At 44.2% G+C, this 18,415-nt stretch overlaps 1 long non-coding RNA gene across 2 annotated transcripts; it reads right to left on the bottom strand.

The window, feature by feature from the left end:
* Window positions 1-310: 310 nt before the first annotated feature.
* On the bottom strand, window positions 311-18,409 carry LOC132421794 (uncharacterized). 2 transcript variants are annotated; one of them, XR_009518778.1, is made up of 4 exons: window positions 17,990-18,409; window positions 11,839-12,025; window positions 665-860; window positions 311-424 (listed from the first exon to the last, which is right to left on the bottom strand). It is a non-coding gene; the product is annotated as an uncharacterized lncRNA (long non-coding RNA). The 2 variants fall into 2 exon arrangements; XR_009518773.1 differs by having other exon boundaries at window positions 318-860.
* Window positions 18,410-18,415: the final 6 nt, after the last annotated feature.

Raw genomic sequence — 18,415 nt, 5'->3', positions numbered from 1 at the left:
CCAATAAATTCCCTTCACTTTTTAAAGTCAGTTTGAGTAGAATTCTCTGTTTGTTACCTGTTACTCTAACACAAACCCCAACTGAATACAATTCTGATGCTAACCACCTGGAGGTAGTGTAAGACTACGCAGGTTTAAGGGCATGGTCCTCAGCAAGACTGCCCTTACTTCAGATGCCATCCACACTTTGAGAGTCCCCAGGTCACCCACACTTCTGACCAACTGGCAGAAATTCAAGGGTTCCCATTATCCCATCAGGTTCAATAATTCACAAGAATAAATCACAGAACTAAATGACTCAGAAAAGCACTGCACTTAACAATTACAGTTTTATTTAAAGGATACAACCAGGGCCAGCCAAATGAAGGGACACATAGGGTGAGGTCTGGGAGGGTCTTCAACATGGAGCTCCCATATCTTCTCCCTGGGGAGCCAGGACATGTCTGTCACCTTCCCAGCACACCCGTGTTCACCAACCAGGGACTCCTCTGAACCTCAGCATCAAGACATTTTATTGGGATTTCACTGGGAAGGCATGACTGATTGGATCATTGGTCACATGATTGAACTCAGTCTCCAGCTATGTTAGAGATGTTTCCTCAAGCTCTCTCTCCCTGCTGTCCCCTCTGCCTCTGCATTCATTCAATCTCTCACCTGCTCTCACCTGAACTCTTAGTACAGCTTCTTAGTTGCCATTCTTATTCCATGCCACCTTCCCACAGGTTTGGCCTCCTCGCTCTGGCAGCTTCTCTGCCTTGATTAAGCCCCAGGGGATGGGCTTAGTCTGGAACAATAGGGGTGGGATTTCTTTGAGCCTATTTAACCTGCAGTTCGAAGACATTCTTGAAGATCCTCATTATCTGAAAGAGAGAATACAATTAAGGGGAAATTTAGGTTGTTTCTCCTCACTATTCCCTCTCCCTCTTGCAAAATGTGCCTTTTTCAGGTTCATGTCATCTATCCATTCATCTTTTCTCCCTTCTGAATGCAATGATCTTCCAAACTCTTGGCCACTTTTCTCATTCTCTGAAGATCTGCAAGCACCTGGCTCATGGCCTTCCTGTCCCCTCAACTTCTGCCACTCCCCTGGGCAATTATAAAGTCCATGTGGCCTCTTAGCTTCCTGTTCTCATTATCTCCAATCCCATGAATTTCTTCTCAACTCTGCATCATCCATAATCCTCTTCTGTTTTCATGCTACCATGTCTCCTTGGCTCTCGTATCAACTCTTATGGCTTTAGACACAGTCTGTGTGCTCATGACTCCTAGCTATTCTTCCAGCTCAGACCTCTCTTCTGAAATTCGTACCTCCATATTCAGCCGCCTTTTCAGCATATCCCTTTATATGTCTCATACTCGGGCATCTCAAACTCAACTTCTCAAAACTTAGCTATTGCTCCTTTGAACTTCCTAGGACAAATCTGCATTTCAGCAAATGATACCATGAGCCATTCAGTTGTGCCATCTATCTTCCTCACCCCCTTTTGTCCTATCAAGTCCTGTTCATTTTACCTCCAAGATATATCTTGAATCTGTTTACTTTTCACTATCCCCACTGCTGCCAACCCAGGCCAATGCATCATCCCTTTTCACCTGGATGACTGCACTAGTGTCCAACAGGTCTCTCTCTATTTGTTCTTGTACTCATTCAATCCATTCTTTACATAGCAAGCTTCATGAGGGTTTTTTTTTTAAGTGCAAATTTTACCTTTATTCTCCTTAAAATCTTTTAGAGGCTTCATAGGATGATGTTCAAGATCTTTTGCATGTTCGACAAGGGCCTTGCGTGATCTGGTTCCCACAGTCTTTCTAGCTTGCCTCCTGCCGCTCTCCCCTTTATTCACTGGGTCAGTCACACAGCCCTTCTCTCTTTTCTGAAGATGCCAAGCCCCCTCATGCCTCGGAGTATTTACACACACAGTCCCTTCTACTGTGAACGTTCTCCATGCCCTACTCCAATCTTCATCTACCCCTTATTGTGTGACAGAAGCTGTGGCCTGAATAAAACACAACTCTCTTCCCTTAAGAGCTCATAGATTAATAAGAGACCTACATGTAAGCAAAAAAAGAAAAAAATTCCACCATAGTATAATAAATGCAATAGAAGTATGGCCAAAGGAAGAAGTATTTATCTATCTCTGAGAGTCAGGAAAGGACATTTAAGTAGAAGAACCAGTATGTCCCAAGGACACAGGCAAGGACATGAGGAGATATAAGCAGTTTGGTGCTGCTGGTAAAGGTGAGGAGGTTGCAGGAGGTGACTTGGATGCTGTGTTGAGGGGCTTGAATTTTATCCAGTAGGCAAAGAGGGTGTCCCCTACAAAGGATTCTACGTAGGAGAGACATGAATACATATCAACTACAGTGCTATCAAACTGGTAAGTAACGGGAGAGAAAGACATCAAAAGAAGGTGAAGGCAGAAAGTCAAGTAGGAGAATACTATAATAGTCCTAGCAAGTGGTGATGGCAACTGAATTAAGGCGAAGGTAGTGATAATGGAGAAGAAGATGGAATGAAGATATTTCTAAGGGGTAGAATTGATAGGACTTGGTGACTGAACAAAACATGAATCCTTGCCCTTATAGAGCTTGCATTCTAGTGTGGAAGGCAGATAATATATCCAATAAACAAATGCAAAGCAACTGACAAAGGATTAATGTCCAAAATTTACAAGCAGCTCATGCAGCTCAATATCAAAAAACCAAACAACCCAATCCAAAAATGGGCAGAAGACCTAAATAGACATTTCTCCAAAGAAGGAATACAGATTGCCAACAAACACATGAAAGAATGCTCAACATCATTAATCATTAGAGAAATGCAAATCAAAACTACAATATGATATCATCTCACACCAGTTAGAATGGCCATCATCAAGAAATCTACAAACAATAAATGCTGGAGAGGGTGAGGAGAAAAGGGAACCCTCTTGCACTGCTGGTGGGAATGTGAATTGGTACAGCCACTATGGAGAACAGTATGGATGTTCCTTAAAAAACTACAAATAGAACTACCATATGACCCAGCAATCCCACTACTGGGCATATACCCTGAGAAAACCATAATTCAAAAAGAGTCATGTACCAAAATGTTCATTAGCTCTATTTACAATAGCCAGGACATGGAAGCAACCTAACTATCCATCGACAGATGAATGGATAAAGAAGATGTGGCACATATATACAATGGAATATTACTCAGCCATAAAAAGAAATGAAATTGAGTTATTTGTAGTGAGGTGGATGGACCTAGAGTCTGTCATACACAGTGAAGTAAGTCAGAAAGAGGAAAACAAATACCGTATTTTAACACATATATATGGAATCTAAAAAAAAAAGGTCATGAAGAACCTAGGGGCAGGGTGGGAATAAAGACACAGACCTACTAGAGAATGGACTTGAGGACACGGGTAGGGGGAAGGGTAAGCTGGGACAAAGTGAGAGAGCGGCATGGACGTATATACACTACCAAACATAAAATAGATAGCTAGTGGGAAGCAGCCACATAGCACAGGGAGACCAGCCTGGTGCTTTGTGACCACCTAGAGGGGTGGGATAGGGTGGGTGGGAGGGAGACATAAGAGGGAGGGGATATGGGGATATATGTATATGTATAGCTGATTCACTTTGTTACAAAGCAGAAACTAACACACCATTGTAAAGCAATTATGCTTCAGTAAAGATGTTAAAAAATAAAAAAAAATAATTTAAAAAACCCAAATGCATACATGATATAATCCCTTTAATGTTACAAGCTATGAAAGAAAATAGAGCAGAGTAAAATCCCGGCAAATGAAGGAGTTATTTTAGATGAAGTAGTCCCTGTGAGGGGGTGACATTTGAACAGAGAAATGAGCCATGTGAATATCTGGAGAAAGAGTATTTTAGGCAGAGTGAACAGCAAATGCAAATGTCCAGAGATGGGAATGTGCTTGTCATATATTTGAGGAATAACAATGAGACTAGTGTGACTGAAGCACAAAAAAAAGGAAGGGGAGAATGGGAGAGGATAATGTCAGAATATGGCAAAAGACCTCGTAGATCATGGAAAAAACCTTGGGTTTTATTTTAAGTGTGATGTGAATTGTTGGAGGATTTTTGAATAGGGGAGTACCATATCCTAACTTATACTGTAAAAGGATCACTCCCAAAAGACTATCATGGGGGAAGTGTGGAAGCTGGGTAGCCAGTTACAAGGAAGGGATCTATGTAAGAGATGATGGCGGTTTGGACTAGAGTAGTAGTGATCAAGTTAGTGAGAACTGATCAGACTTGGGATATATATATATATTTTTATAAATGTATTTATTTATTTATGGCTGTGTTGGGTCTTCATTGCTGCATGTGGGCTTTCTCTAGTTGTGGTGAGCAGGCGCTACTCTTCGTTGAGGTGCACAGGCTCCTCATTGCAGTGGCTTCTCTTGTTGTGGAGCATGGCCTCTAGGCATGATGGCTTCAGGAGTTGTGGCACACGGGCTCAGGAGTTGTGGCTCACCGGCTCTAGAGCGCAGGCTCCGTAGTTGTGGCACTCGGACTTAGTTCCTCCACAGCATGTGGGATCTTCCCGGACTAGGGTTTGAACCCACGTCCCCTGAATTGGCAGGCAGATTCTTAACCATTGCGCCACCAGGGAAGCCCTGGGATATATTTTGAAGGCAGAGCTGATGCAATGTGATGATGGATTGAATGAGGGTAGTAGAAAAAGAGAGCAGTCAACAATGACCCCAATATTTCTGGCCTGAGCAACAGGCTGAATCACAGAGCCAGTTACTGAGATGGAGAAGACTGAAGGGAATTAGGTTTGATAAACAGGGACTCAAGAGTTTGATTTTAGACATGTTTAGTTTGGAATACTGTTAGACTTCCAAGTAGAATAGTTATTGGAGATATGAGTCTGGAGTTCAGGGGAGAGGTTAAATCTATAGATATACATTTTTGGATTTATTGGCTTATAGGTGACATTTAAGATGATGGAATTGGTTAAGATTTTCTAAGATGAGTGTAAGCTAAAACTGAGTAGAAGTCCAAGGATGGAACACTAGAATACTCTAATACTTAAGGGTTGAGAAGAGAAAGAAGATCCAACAAAGAGACTGAGAAGTGTCCAGTGAAGTGAGAAGAAAATCAGTAGAGGGTAGAAGCCAGGTAAAGATAGTCTTTCAAGAAAGAGGAAATGATCAACTGCTTAAATGCTGCTGTTAGGTCAAGTAAGTTGAGAATTGGATTTGGCAACACGAAGGTTATTGGTGACCTTGATAAGTCTAGGTGAGAGATGATGGTGGTTTGGACTACAGTAGTAGTGATCAAGAGGGTAGAAGCCAGGTAAAGGTAGTCTTAGAAGAGTAGCAGGGATAAAAGACTCATAAAAGTTTTTAAGTATCAGGCTTCCCTGGTGGTGCAGTGGTTGAGAGTCCACCTGCCAATGCAGCGGACAAGGATTCAATCCCTGGTCTGGGAGGATCCCACATGCTGCGGAGCGGCTAAGCCCGTGCATCACAACTGCTGAGCCTGTGCTCTGGAGACCGTGAGCCACAACTACTGAGCCCACGTGCTGCAACTACTGAAGCCCACATGCCTGGAGCCTGTGCTCTGCAGCGAGAGAAGCCACTGCAGTGAGAGGCCTGCGCACTGCAACGAGGAGTGGCCCCTGCTCGCTGCAACTAGAGAAAGCCCACGCGCAGCAACGAATACCTAACACAGCCAATAAGAAATAAATTTATAGGGCTTCCGTGGTGGCGCAGTGGTTGAGAGTCCGCCTGCCGATGCAGGGGACACGGGTTCGTGCCCCGGTCCGGGAAGATCCCACATGCCGCGGAGTGGCTGGGCCCGTGAGCCATGGCCGCTGAGCCTGCGCGTCCGGAGCCTGTGCTCCGCAACGGGAGAGGCCACAACAGTGAGAGGCCCACGTACCGCAAAAAAAAAAAAAAAAAAAAAAAAGAAATAAATTTATAAAAAAAAGTTTTTAAGTATCATAAAAGGTTAAGATGCAGTAGAAAGAAAGTGAGAAGATTCTCTATATAAAGGGGAGCAGAAAAGTAGTGTAGTAGCCGAAGAGACATATGCCATCAAGGGAGGGTTTCTTCAAGAAGGGAGGGAGGACTGGTGATGCAGGAGAGGAGAATAAGTGTGGAAGCAAAGTCCTTGAGTAGGTGAGTTGTCTGGATATTTGAATATTTAGGCCTGGAGCTCAAGAGAGGGTAGAGGCTAGAGATACAAATTTTGTAATGATTAAATTATATATGAAAGGGACAAATATGAGAGTGGATGAAATTAGGAAGAATGAAAAGCAGAAGCCAAGGAATAATCCTGAGGTATCAATTTTTTTTTGACAACAGCACATGGCATATTGTTTCACTTCTCATGCCTGTTAAAGCCTTTCCTTCCCTGGATTCACACCCATCTCTCATAGTACTTTACAAAAATCTTCATTAGCACTTATTTCATTGCATTTACATTATATATCTGCTTCTTCCACCAACCTGAAGGCTCCCTCTGCCAAAAGCTTTATCCATCTTCGTTTCTACAACTCTTAACATAATGCATAGTAGGTGCTAAATGAATGAGACATGGAGCAGGGGGAAGTTAATCCACAAATAGACTGTGTGATATATAAGCATCAGGAAGTGTGAATATGCCTTTTATGCCTTTCTGAAAGAAATATACATGTTGGAAGGAATTCATCAGTGATGCTATCTGGAGTTTTCTTTGTAGAGAGGTTTTAAATGATTAGTTCAATTCCTTTAAAATACAAAATATAGAATTTCCTGTTTGTTATTGTTTCAGTGTTGATAAGCTTTATTTTTCAATAAAATTTTCCACTTCATCTGAATTGCCAAATTTATTGGTATAAAGTTGTATCCTCTTATATTTTTAATAGCTATAGGACTTGTGGTGATGCCCCTATTTTATTGCTGATATTAGTAATGTGTTCTCTTAAACTTTTCCTTGATTAGCCTTGCTAGGAGGTGATTAATTTTTTGTCTTTTTGGAGATTAATAAGTTTTGCTCTTGTTGATTTTCTCATTTTTTTGCTTTCTATTTTTATCAATTTCTGATTTTATATTTATTTTCTTTTTTAAAAATTAATTTATTAATTTATTTTTGGCTGTGTTGGGTCTTCGCTGCTACACGCAGGCTTTCTCTAGTTGTGGTGAGCGGGGGCTACTCTTCGTTGCAGTGCATGGGCTTCTCATTGCAGTGGCTTCTCTTGTTGTGGAGCACGGGCTCTAGGCGCACGGGCTTCAGTAGTTGTGGCTCATGGGCTCAGTAGTTGTGGCTCGCGGGCTCAGTAGTTGTGGCTCACGGGCTCTACAGCGCAGGCTCAGCAGTTGTGGCACACAGGCTTAGCTGCTCTGCATTATGTGGGATCTTCCCGGGCCAGGGCTCGAACCCGTGTCCCCTGCATTGGCAGGCAGATTTTTAACCGCTGCACCACCGGGGAAGTCCCTTTATTTTCTTTTTAAACTGTCTTTGCAAAAATTTCCTTTCTCTCAATTTCCCTCTGAGCTCTGAATCCCAACAGTAGTTCTCAAGCCAAAGTGTCCCATTAGAGGAGTCCCAAGTCTGGAAGGAATGAACCTGCATTATTACTCTACCATGCTCAGTAGTTAGGTAGGAGTAGGTTGTGGGAAATGTGGCCTCAGATGTGAACACACTGGTGGATCCAGATCAGTATCTGGGTTCATCAGTTAACTATGCTATGCACAGCAGGAAATCCAGTGGCACATTTTCAGAAACACCACAGTCCACTCCTTTGACCCACTGATCTATACACTTCTTCTTGTTGGTTTGGGGAGAAGCTCTTCCATGGTTTCCATGGGCCTCTCTTCCTGATGAGAAACTTGAAAGAGGAAGGTTAGTGGAATGAACTATAGAAATTGGTCTGGAGGCCACAGCTGATACTCATTCTCTCCCTTTTCCACTATCCACTCTAAATTCCCCTCACCCTCAGTTTTCATCTTAGCAGGTCTTGGTGGCTTATGTGGTGGTATAATCCAAACCCTTATTCTTGAGGGGACTGAGCTCCTAGTAACCACACCCTTCTTAGTCCAGAGTTGCTGCATGTGTTCACAGTTACAGTGGGGCAAGGGAGTATCAGGAGATGCCCAAGTGGATCACATGGATTCTGTAAAAAGCCGTGATACCTTCTCCTACTGATCAGGGTCAGTTATCCTTGTCATGATGGTGACTTCTCTTTTCACGTACTGGTCCCTGGAATAATGAGTCCAAAGTGCCCCAGCAGCAGTCATAGCTTACAGTTCAATGGGACCTTTGCTGTGTCCCTTAACAGGAGTGCAATCCCGTTGGGGACCAGTACCTCCAGCCCTATATATCCCAGGTTTGCGGGTACAGGAAGCACAAAATCCTCTAGTGGGTCATTGGTAGTAAAGGTAAATGGAGCTATTCCTGCATCCACTCCTTGGTTAGTGGACCCATGTACTTTTCCTATTGGGTTCATAAAGGCCTGGGATTTAATGTGTATAACATATCCTGAATGATAGCATCTTGTTTTTTCAGAGTTGCCTCTGCAGCATGTGGGAGGCTGGAATAATGAATAAGTGAAATGAATGGCATTTCACTTGAGACTTTAGAAAGCCATTCCAGCTCTTTATCAGGTCAGCTTTTTCTGGCTGGTGTGGTACTGGGTCATGGGTCCACTCTCGCACTTCTTTTACCATGAAGCAGTTGCCCTGGTTGGATGCTATGTTATGCAGGATTCTGTGCCTGTGGATCAGACACTCCACAAATCCCAATTCAGTAATGTTGGCTGAGGATCTGTTGGTGGAAAGGAAAACCCATATCCAGAATAGCTATCTATCACTGTGAGAATGAAGCACTGGCCCCCGCAGAATGGAAGGGACTCAAAGTAGTCAACTTGTCACCAAGTAGCCAACTGTCTCCATGAGTAATAGCTCCATTTTGGGGGCTCAGCATTGGTCTCTATTGCTGACATGTTGGACATTTAGGCATTAGTAGCTAGATCAGCCTTAAAAAGTTGGAGTCCATACTTTCTGGGCCCATATATAGCTTCTATCTCTACCACTGAGGCCACACCATTTATGTGTCTGTATTAGTTTCTTAGGGCTGCGTTAACAAAGTACCACAAATTTGGTGATTTAAACAACAGAAATTTATTGTCTCACAATTCTGGAAGCTAGAAGTCTGAGACCAAGGTGTCAGTAGGCTTGGTTCCTTCTGAGGGCTGTGAGGGAAAATCTGTTCCATGCTTCTCCCCTAGCTTCTTTGGTGTTCCTTGGCTTCTCCTGCATCACCCTAATCTCTGTTTTTATCTTCACATGGCATTCCCTCTGCATATTTCTGTCTTCATATGGCCTTCTGTTTATAAGGATACCAGTCACATTGAATTAGGGGCCCATCCTACTCCAGTATGATGTCATTTTAACTAACTACAACAGCAAGAACCCTATTTCCAAATGTCACATTTTGAGGTATTGGGGATTAGAACTTTAACGTATGAATTTGGGGGGGATACAATATAACCCACAACAGTGCCCATCAGGCTGGTTCCAAGGTAGCCAATGATTAAGGCTGGTAATGACAACTACATGAGTTATTTTCTCTACTTAATTGTTTAGTACCTCTTCCCTAGTGGGTGCAAAATATGATACAAAAATCTTCACACTTCATGCCCACTCATGTATATTCACCCACAAGACTCTACCCTAGACCTTCTTGTCTTTGGTCTTCCAGTCTTTTTTCTTCCCGGCCCCTTACCAGCGGGCCAGGCCATTGACACATGCCCAAGAATCTATATATATTCTTACTTCAGTCTGTTTCTCCTTATACACAAACCAGATGACCAGGGACAATGTTTCTAACTCTACCCATTAGGAAGATTTTTCCTCTCCACTATTTTTCAAAGCTTCTCAAGTATGTGACTATAATGCGGCCACTGTCTAACTTTGGCTTACATCCACATCTTAAGCTGACTCACCCATAAACCAAACTCAGGCTTTACCCCTCCTTCAGCTGGTCACGGTATTGGTGCAGTTGTGGTGGGTGACATGGGGGTCTGGACTACCTGGTCATGCAGCTTACAAGTACCTCAGTTGTGCTTGAGCTCCATCTCAGATGCACCATTTCCATCTTACAATAAATGCTGCTGGGTCCATCTGAACACCAAAAGAACCAAGGGCGTAATAGGCAGTTTTGGACACATGACTACTTGGAGTCCCACGGTTAAGTGTTCGGTTTCTTCCAAGGCCTAGTATCACATTAGTAGCTGTTTCTTAAAACGTATATAATTCTCTGCTGCAGATGGCATGGCCTTGCTCAAGTTCCAGTGACTGCATTGTGATTTTTCCACTGAGGCTTACCATAAGTTCTGTCTTAAGTCAGTTTGGGCTGTTATAACGAAATACCATAGACTTGGTGGCTTAAACAACAGACACTCATTTTTTCACAGTTCTAGAGGCTGGAAGTCTGAGATCAGGGTGCCAGCATGTTCAGGCTCTGGCAATCCCTTTTCCTGATTTGGAGAGAGCCACCTTCTCATTCTCACTCTGTCCTCACGGGGTGGGCGGAAAGTGCTCTCTGGTATCTCTTCTTCACCATCACATTGGGGGTTAGGGCTTCAACATAAGAATTGGGCAGGGGGACAAATTCAGTCCATAACATTCCACCCCTGGCCCCTAAAATTCATGTCATTCTTAAATGCAAAACACATTTATTCCATCCCAATAGGCTCCAAAGTCTTAACTCACTCCAGTATCAACTCTAAAGTCTCATCTAAATATCATCTAAATCAGATATAGTGAGACTCAAGGTATGATTCATCCTGAGGCAAAATTCCTCTCCAGCTGTGAATCTGTAAAATCAGACAAGTTATGTGCTTCCAAAATACAGTGGTGGGAGAGGCACAGGATAGACATTCCCATTCTAAAAGGGAGAAACAGGAAAGAAGGAAGGGGGGATGCGTCCTAAGCAAGTTCAAAATTTAGCAAGAAAATTCCATTAGATCTTTAAGGTTTGAGAATAATCCTCTGGCTCAGTGCTCAGCCATCCAGGTCCAGTGGGGTGGCAGCATCACCCCCAAGGCTTTGCTGGGTAGTCCCACTCCCAAGGCTTCAGGCAGAAGCCGCCTGCCTGTCAAAACTGAGGCAGTGGCCCTGGTGATCATCTATCACTCTGTCCTGTCCAATTCAATAAATCTAACAGCCGTCCTTCATTTTTCCCCATCTCTGTCCCCTTCAGTTCAAACTGGCAGTGCTTCTGCTCATGTAATCCTGTAAACTCCTTATCAAGTGATAATCTCATCACACCATTGGTATTTGAACATGCTTTCTCATTTTTTGCAATATGGATAGGCTGAGAATCTTCCAAATCATCAAGTTCTGGTTCCTCTTTGCTTAACAATTCTTTCTTTAATTCATCTCTCTCCTTTCACATTTTACTGCTAGCAATCAGGTGAAACCAAGCCCCTCCTTCAATACTTTGCTTAGAAATCTCCTCAGCTAAACATCCAATTTTATCACTCAAATTCTACCTTCCACAAAACACTAGGACACGGTTCAGCCAAGTTCTTTACCATTTTATAACAGGGATCGCCTTTCCTCCAGTTTCCAATAACATATTCCTCATTTCCGTTTGAGATTTCACTAGATCTGCCCATAATGTCTATATTTCTAGCATGTAACTTAAAATTATTCCAGCCTCTACCCATTACCCGGTTCCAAAGCTGCTTCCATATTTTTAGTTATTTTTTACAGCTGCACTCCACTGATAGTATCTCTATTAGTCAGGGTTCTCCAGAGAAACAGAACCAATAGGAGTTAGATATAGATATAGATGTAGATTTATTATAAGGAATTGGCTCACATGATTAGAGAGGCTGAGAAGTCCCAAGATCTGCAGTCCGCAAGCTGATGACTTAGGAGAACCAATGTTTAGTTCCAGTCTGAGTTCAAAAGCCTGAGAACCAGGACACCGATGGTATAAGTTCCAGTCTGAAAGTTGGCAGGCTCAAGATCCAAGAAGAGCTGATGTTTTGGTCCAAGTCTGAAGGCTAGAAAAGACCAACGTCCTAGCTATGCAGTCAGGCAGGAGGAATTCCCTTTTACTCAGCTTTTTTGTTCTATTCAGGTCTTCAATTGATTGAATGAGGCCCACCCACATTAGGGAGGGCAATCTGCTTTACTCATTCTACCAGTCCAACGTTAATCTCATCCAGAAACACCCCCCACCCCAACACACCCAGAAAATGTTTGACCATATTATTTGGGTACTCCATGTCCCAGTCAAGTTGACATAAAATTAACTATCACAAGCTCCAAAATGCATCTTTTCCCATTCTTGACACCTCTAATACAAAAGAGTCTACTGGAATATATGGCCAAGTGGCAGAGATGCTTGTACAGGAGCCTGGACCTTCTGAAGAGCCCTTCTCCTGTTCTGGGCCACAAAGCTGGAAATCTTCAATACTACCTGGTATATGGGCTGGAGCAGTATTCCCAGGTATGGAATGTATTGCTCCAGAACATAGAGAACTACCAAGCCCTGTGAATTCTCCTTTGTGGTAGGGGATGCAAGAAGCAACAATTTGTTTTTTACTTGGAAGGATATACTACTAGCACACCTCTAACCAGTGGACCCTTAAAAATTCACCAAAGTGGCAAGTCCTTGAATCTTTGTAGCATTTTTCTACTCTCTGGAGCACTGGTCTTACCAATACCTCCAGCATACTAGCCACCTCTTTCTTGTGCTTGTCTGACAAGCATAATATTATTTATGTAATGGGTCAACTACTGAAGCCTGCAGTAGTCTACAGTCATTCTCCAGGATCCATCTGCAAGGGCCAGACTGGCTAATTAAGTGGAGACATGATAGGGACCATCCTCCCTCCACCCACATTCTTTAGGTCTTTAATGGTGGCACTAATTTCCATTATGCCCCTGGTATGTGATATTTGTTTTTTTAATTCACTATGTTGGCCAGGGGTGAGTGTTTCCACTTGGCCTTCCCCACTATGATAGCTCTTACTTCACACAGGTCAAGGATTTAATGTAGGTAGGTATCACTCCAACCGCCAAATATATCAATTCCAATTACACACACAGGAACCGGAGAAATCACCATCGGGTGGGTGCATAGACACAATGGACCCACTGTAAGCTGGACTTTAGCCAGGACCCCATTTACTACAAGGCCCCCATAAGCCCCCACTCTAACAGGGGCCACGACAATGCTTTGGGTCTCAGGGTACTGATGTCAACTCAGACTCTGAGTAAATTTTCTGGTTATTCCTCTTCCCCAGTGTGTACAGTCACCAAAGTAAATGGCCACAGGTCTCTTTGGGGAAGGACTGAGGAATCATTACATGTATACTTGCTGCAGTGCTGCAGGATCTGCCACCTCTTAAGTCAATGGGTTTCAGATCTGAAGAGTGGCTCAAATCCAGACACTGAACAAGGGATAATGACTTTTGGTGCAGTGGGGGGGAACCATACTCAGGCTCTTGCTTCTCCATTTTGGCCTTTTTTTGGTTGTAGATGTTAACTTTGCCCCTAGAGATGCCAAGTTCTATATCCATCTCCACAGTTCGCTGTGGGTCAGGCCCCCTTGGTTGCCACTCTTGTCAGATGTTGTTGGTCTTTGTCATAATTGTAGCCTCCTGGCTTCTGGTGACTAAGTGCCACCATCTGGTCTCTCTTACCTGGGGGAAGGGGAATATCATTCCCATAGTTATTAATGAGCCCCAGCTCTGTGACTGTTTCTACTGTCAGCCCAGGCAGCAGAGAACTTCTTGGTGATGCTCTTGCCCCTCACCAGATTTCTGATGGCCTCAGTGAATGGTGTGTTTTCTGGGCCTTCCTGTTGAACATAATCTTCTGATGGGTCTTCTGGCTTCACAAACCTATTCCTGCATGCCCACTTTCCTGTCTTTTTTTTCATTATTGTATCATATGCCAGGGCAACTGGGGCATTTCTACTTTACTCAGCATTGGCCGTCACTTTCTCTAGGTTTCTAAAAGCCTCCCGGCAGTGAGTTTTCTTCATCCCCAAGAGTTCTTGCCAGGGTGTTAAATCCTGTGCCTCAAGAAAGTGCTCCCAATTCAATGAATTCCTGATTGTCTAGTCTTATATTCCAGCCACTTTGATCAAGCAACCTCAAATTTCAATTGCAGGGTACTCCCCTGGCTTCTGTCTATATATGCGAGCTAATTCTTACAGCTCTTTGTATTTAATCTCTTTCCTCCGTTATCAGGCCCAGTATGTTCTCAGCTGGGTTTTTTTTTTTAATATAAATTTATTTATTTATTTTTGGCTACGTTGGGTCTTTGCTGCTGCGTACAGGCTTTCTCTAGTTGTGGCGAGCAGGGGCTACTCTTCCTTGCAGTGCACAGGTTTCTCATTGCGGTGGCTTCTCTTGTTGTGGAGCATGGGCTCTAGGCGCACTGGCCTCAGTAGTTGTGGCACACAGGCTCAGTAGTTGTGGGTCGTGGGCTCTAGAATACAGGCTCAGTAGTTGTGGTGCACGGGCTTAGTTGCTCCGCGGCATGTGGGATCTTCCCGGACGAAGGCTCAAACCCACATCCCCTGCATTGGCAGGCGGGTTCTTTTTTTTTTTTTTTTTGTGGTACGCAGGCCTCTCACTGTTGTAGCCTCTCCTGCTGCAGAGCACAGGATCCAGACATGCAGGCTCAGCGGCCACGGCTCACAGGCCTAGCCGCTCCACAGCATGTGGGATCTTCCTGGACCGGGGCATGAACCCATGGCCCCTGCATCAGCAGGCGGACTCTCAACCACTGTGCCACCAGGGAAGTCCCTCAGCTGGGTTTTGTTAGGATTTAACTCTAGTTACTGGCCTGGCAGCCAGGACAGGAAGTAGGGGCAACTTCAATGTTGCCTCATGGGGCAGTGGCTCTGCAGTGTCTTTCAGCATGCAGAGAATAATACGAAGAGGTGAACCACCTCTGCAAACTTTGTAAGTTCATGTGGGTTTGCAGAACTAACATCCTTACAGATGTCCATCCAGAAGTCCTATCCCTTGTTTCAGGGTTTCAGGTTTTTGCAACCAGGGCCCTGACCTGCTTTGGTTGCACATTTAAATGTCTCTGGAACTCTGTTGCCTCTATCACGACCTGAGTCTGTGGCTTAACTGTGTCAGCTCTTCCACTATAGGACATAAAAGCCTCTTTGTAAGCTACTAAAGAGGTTTTCTGTCTCTCACACTTAGGCATTAACCCAGGGAGAACCCTTGCTTTCTCCTTATTCCTTTTCAGAGTGTCAATACAACTTAGCAGTAACCAGCCAACTCCACTGTCCTTGTAGGCATGTTCCCACTCATATATTTCACATGCCTGAAATTCTATCTGCAAGGGCTTTCTCCTCCACTGGGATGTTTTCCCAGGTCACTACTGACTAAATCTTTAGCAACTGGGTCACCACCTTGTGCTAGGAGCTACCCATGCCCCTAAACTGCTCAGGATAGCATCGTCTTTGCTTATGAGGTAATGAGTGTGCCAGTCCTGAAACTTCAACTTTTTATGTTTTCTTGGACCTCTCCTGGTACCACTTGTGCTAGTTAGGGCCCTCTGAGAGGCAGTTGCCAAGGTGGGATTTGACATGTGTATTAGCCAGGGCTGCCATAACAAAATACCACAGACTGGGTGGCTTAAACAATAGAAATTTATTTCTCCTTTATTTCTGGAGGCTAGAGGTCCAAGATCAAGGTGTCAACAGGTTTGGTTTCTTCTGAGGCCTCTGTCCTTGGCTTGCAGATGGCCACCTTCTCACAGTGTCCTCACATGGCCCTTCCTCTGCAAACATGCCCCTGGTGTCTCCTTACGTGTCCAAATTTCCTCTTCTTATAAGCAATCAGCCAAACTGGATTAGGGTTCACCCTACCTAACACCTTCATTTTAACTTAATCACATCTTTAAAGGACTCATCTCCAAATGCACTCACATTCTGCAGTATTGTGGGTTTAGGGATTCAACATATGGATTTTGGGAAGGACACAATTCATAACAACATGCAAGATATTTTTAGGGGAACTATCTGTGAAAGATAAAAGGGAAGGGAGCAAGGGAAGGTGGGAGAGTCTGCAAACTGTGACTCAGGCCTGACACCTATGAAGGAGAGGGAAAAGAAAGGATTGAGAGTAGGCAGGGTCTCAGACCACAGCACAATTTGAAGAAAGTTCAAGCTAGGATGATGGGTTCTCCAGCCAAAACTGCCCATCAGAGACCCAAACATTACAGCAATGAAGCACATTAGCCATGTTCAGTCATTTATAAGTTAGACAGTTACAGGAACATAAAGAATTCAGTTTGGGGATCAGTTCTTACTGGTTTCTCCAGTAGTGTCTCCAGTCCACCCTGACCATTCTGCCACACTTTATTTTGCTCCAGGAGCCATGTGCCTAGCTCTCCGAGATGTTTATACACCTTTCTCAGTTTCTGAATCTAGCTCATTCTCTCATGCTTTACTCCATTCCTTTCCTTTCTGTCTTCTGTGGCTCATTTTTTCAGAGGGACAGCTGGTTCAACTTTTAATGAAGCATTTATTGAATGGAATTGATTATAGGCAAGAAACTATACTAGGTGCTGGATTTTTTTTTTAATTTATATTTTTTCTGCATTGGGTCTTTGTTGCTGCACGCAGGCTTTCTCTACTTGTGGCAAGCGGGGGCTACTCTTCGTTGCAGTTCATGGGCTTCTCATTGCGGTGGCTTCTCTTGTTGTGGAGCACAGGCTCCAGGCGTGCAGCCTTCAGTAGTTGCAGCACATGGACTCAGTAGTTGCAGTGCAAGGGCTCAAAGGCATGCGGGCTTCAGTAGTTGTGGTGTGCAGGCTCACTAGTTATGGCTTGTGGGCTCTAGAGCTCAGGCTCAGTAGTTGTGGCGCACGGGTTTAGTTGCTCTGCGGCATCTTCTGGGATCTTCCCGGACCAGGGATCAAACCTGCGTCCCCTGCGTTGGCAGGCGGATTCTTAACCACTGCGCCACCGGGGAAGTCCGTAGGTGCTGGATTTTTATTCCATAATCGTCCACTTTCTTGGGAGAAACCAAGATTTCCCTTCTTATCCACAATGAGAGCTACCTGTGGCTCCCTTTCACTTATGATATATAAGGCACAAACACATTTACCCAGAGGAGTCTACATTCAAATAATCTTGTGAGACATTCACCACCACATCTGATATGAGTAAGGGCTGCAGAGCACCTTGCATCCCTGGGTGTTCAGGAAATACTATTATGCTCAAGTACCTATATAGGTACATAGGTAATATTTATGTAGGTATATAGGTAGTTACTATATATTAATTTCAAGAGAACTTCAGAAGAGAGGGCATACTGAAATTAACTAAAATTTTTTAATAGAAAGGGCACATTAAGCTGACCAGAAACTAAAGGATACCATTCCTTTCTCAGAAATCTAAAAGGTCCCTGAGGATTGCCACTTGGAATTTCTCCTCAGTTTTACTGGTGCCAAACTTCTTATTGGCTAGGGACCACAAAACGAAATTCCTGTCGAATTTACGAGGGAAAGAAATAAATGTTGGGCAAAACAGATGTCAATACCCAAAAGGCTTATTTCTACATTTCCCCTACCACTGAATTGCCTTGGTCATTTACAAACCTAATCTAAGGCTAAATTATGAACTTAACTTGAGAGAGACAGGCCTGGAGAGGTTAAGGCCTTGACCAGTGGTATATCTTTAACCAGAATCGGAACCCTTGCGTTTCCCTTTCAGTCATACACTGCCCACTAAATGACTCCCTAACTGGTTATCTTTCTTGAACACATAATTCATTTACAGTCTTTCTATGAAGCTGTGAAGTTGCTCTCCTATGCTTAGGGAATGGAAGCATGAAGCACAAAAAAGACGGCACCTTCAGCTAATTCATGAATAACAGAAAAACAGTGAACAATTTGAATCCCACATCCAGAGCTCTGGGTCACCAGGTCGAAAGCCTGTACTGGGGGCAGCGGGGAGAAATGGAAGGAAATGCTAGTAAAATTACCTTGACCGTGCGGAAACTTGAAGACATTCCTACCGACTAGAACTCACCAACTTTTCTCAACAAACGAGCCATGAGAGGGGAGTGCTGAAGCGACTGGACTCGCCCCCGGCGCCCGCTCAGACGCACCGGAGCGCACCTCATCACCTCCCAGGTCGAGTCCTGGAAGCCGTCACACAGCACCTGGAGGAAGTCCGCGCCGGAGCCGGAAAAGCGAGGAGTCCCGCCAAAGGCCGGGCAGGTGAAGAGCGAAGAGAGACTGGGACCAACGTGCTCTGGCGGGGATTGCGGGAGTCGGCGAGGGACCTATCAAACCAGGGTTCAGACAGACCGACTCTCCATACAAGTTCCCCAGTTGCCAATCTTGGGATGGCTTCACAACGTCTCTAAAACGTGAACTCTCACCACACACCTACCGTTCCGAGCGCC

This window comes from Delphinus delphis, chromosome 1 (assembly GCF_949987515.2).
Source record: "Delphinus delphis chromosome 1, mDelDel1.2, whole genome shotgun sequence".
Classification (NCBI taxonomy): domain Eukaryota; kingdom Metazoa; phylum Chordata; class Mammalia; order Artiodactyla; family Delphinidae; genus Delphinus; species Delphinus delphis.
The sequence above is the reverse complement of the archived record's forward strand: the minus strand, read 5'-3'. Positions and strand labels throughout refer to the sequence as shown.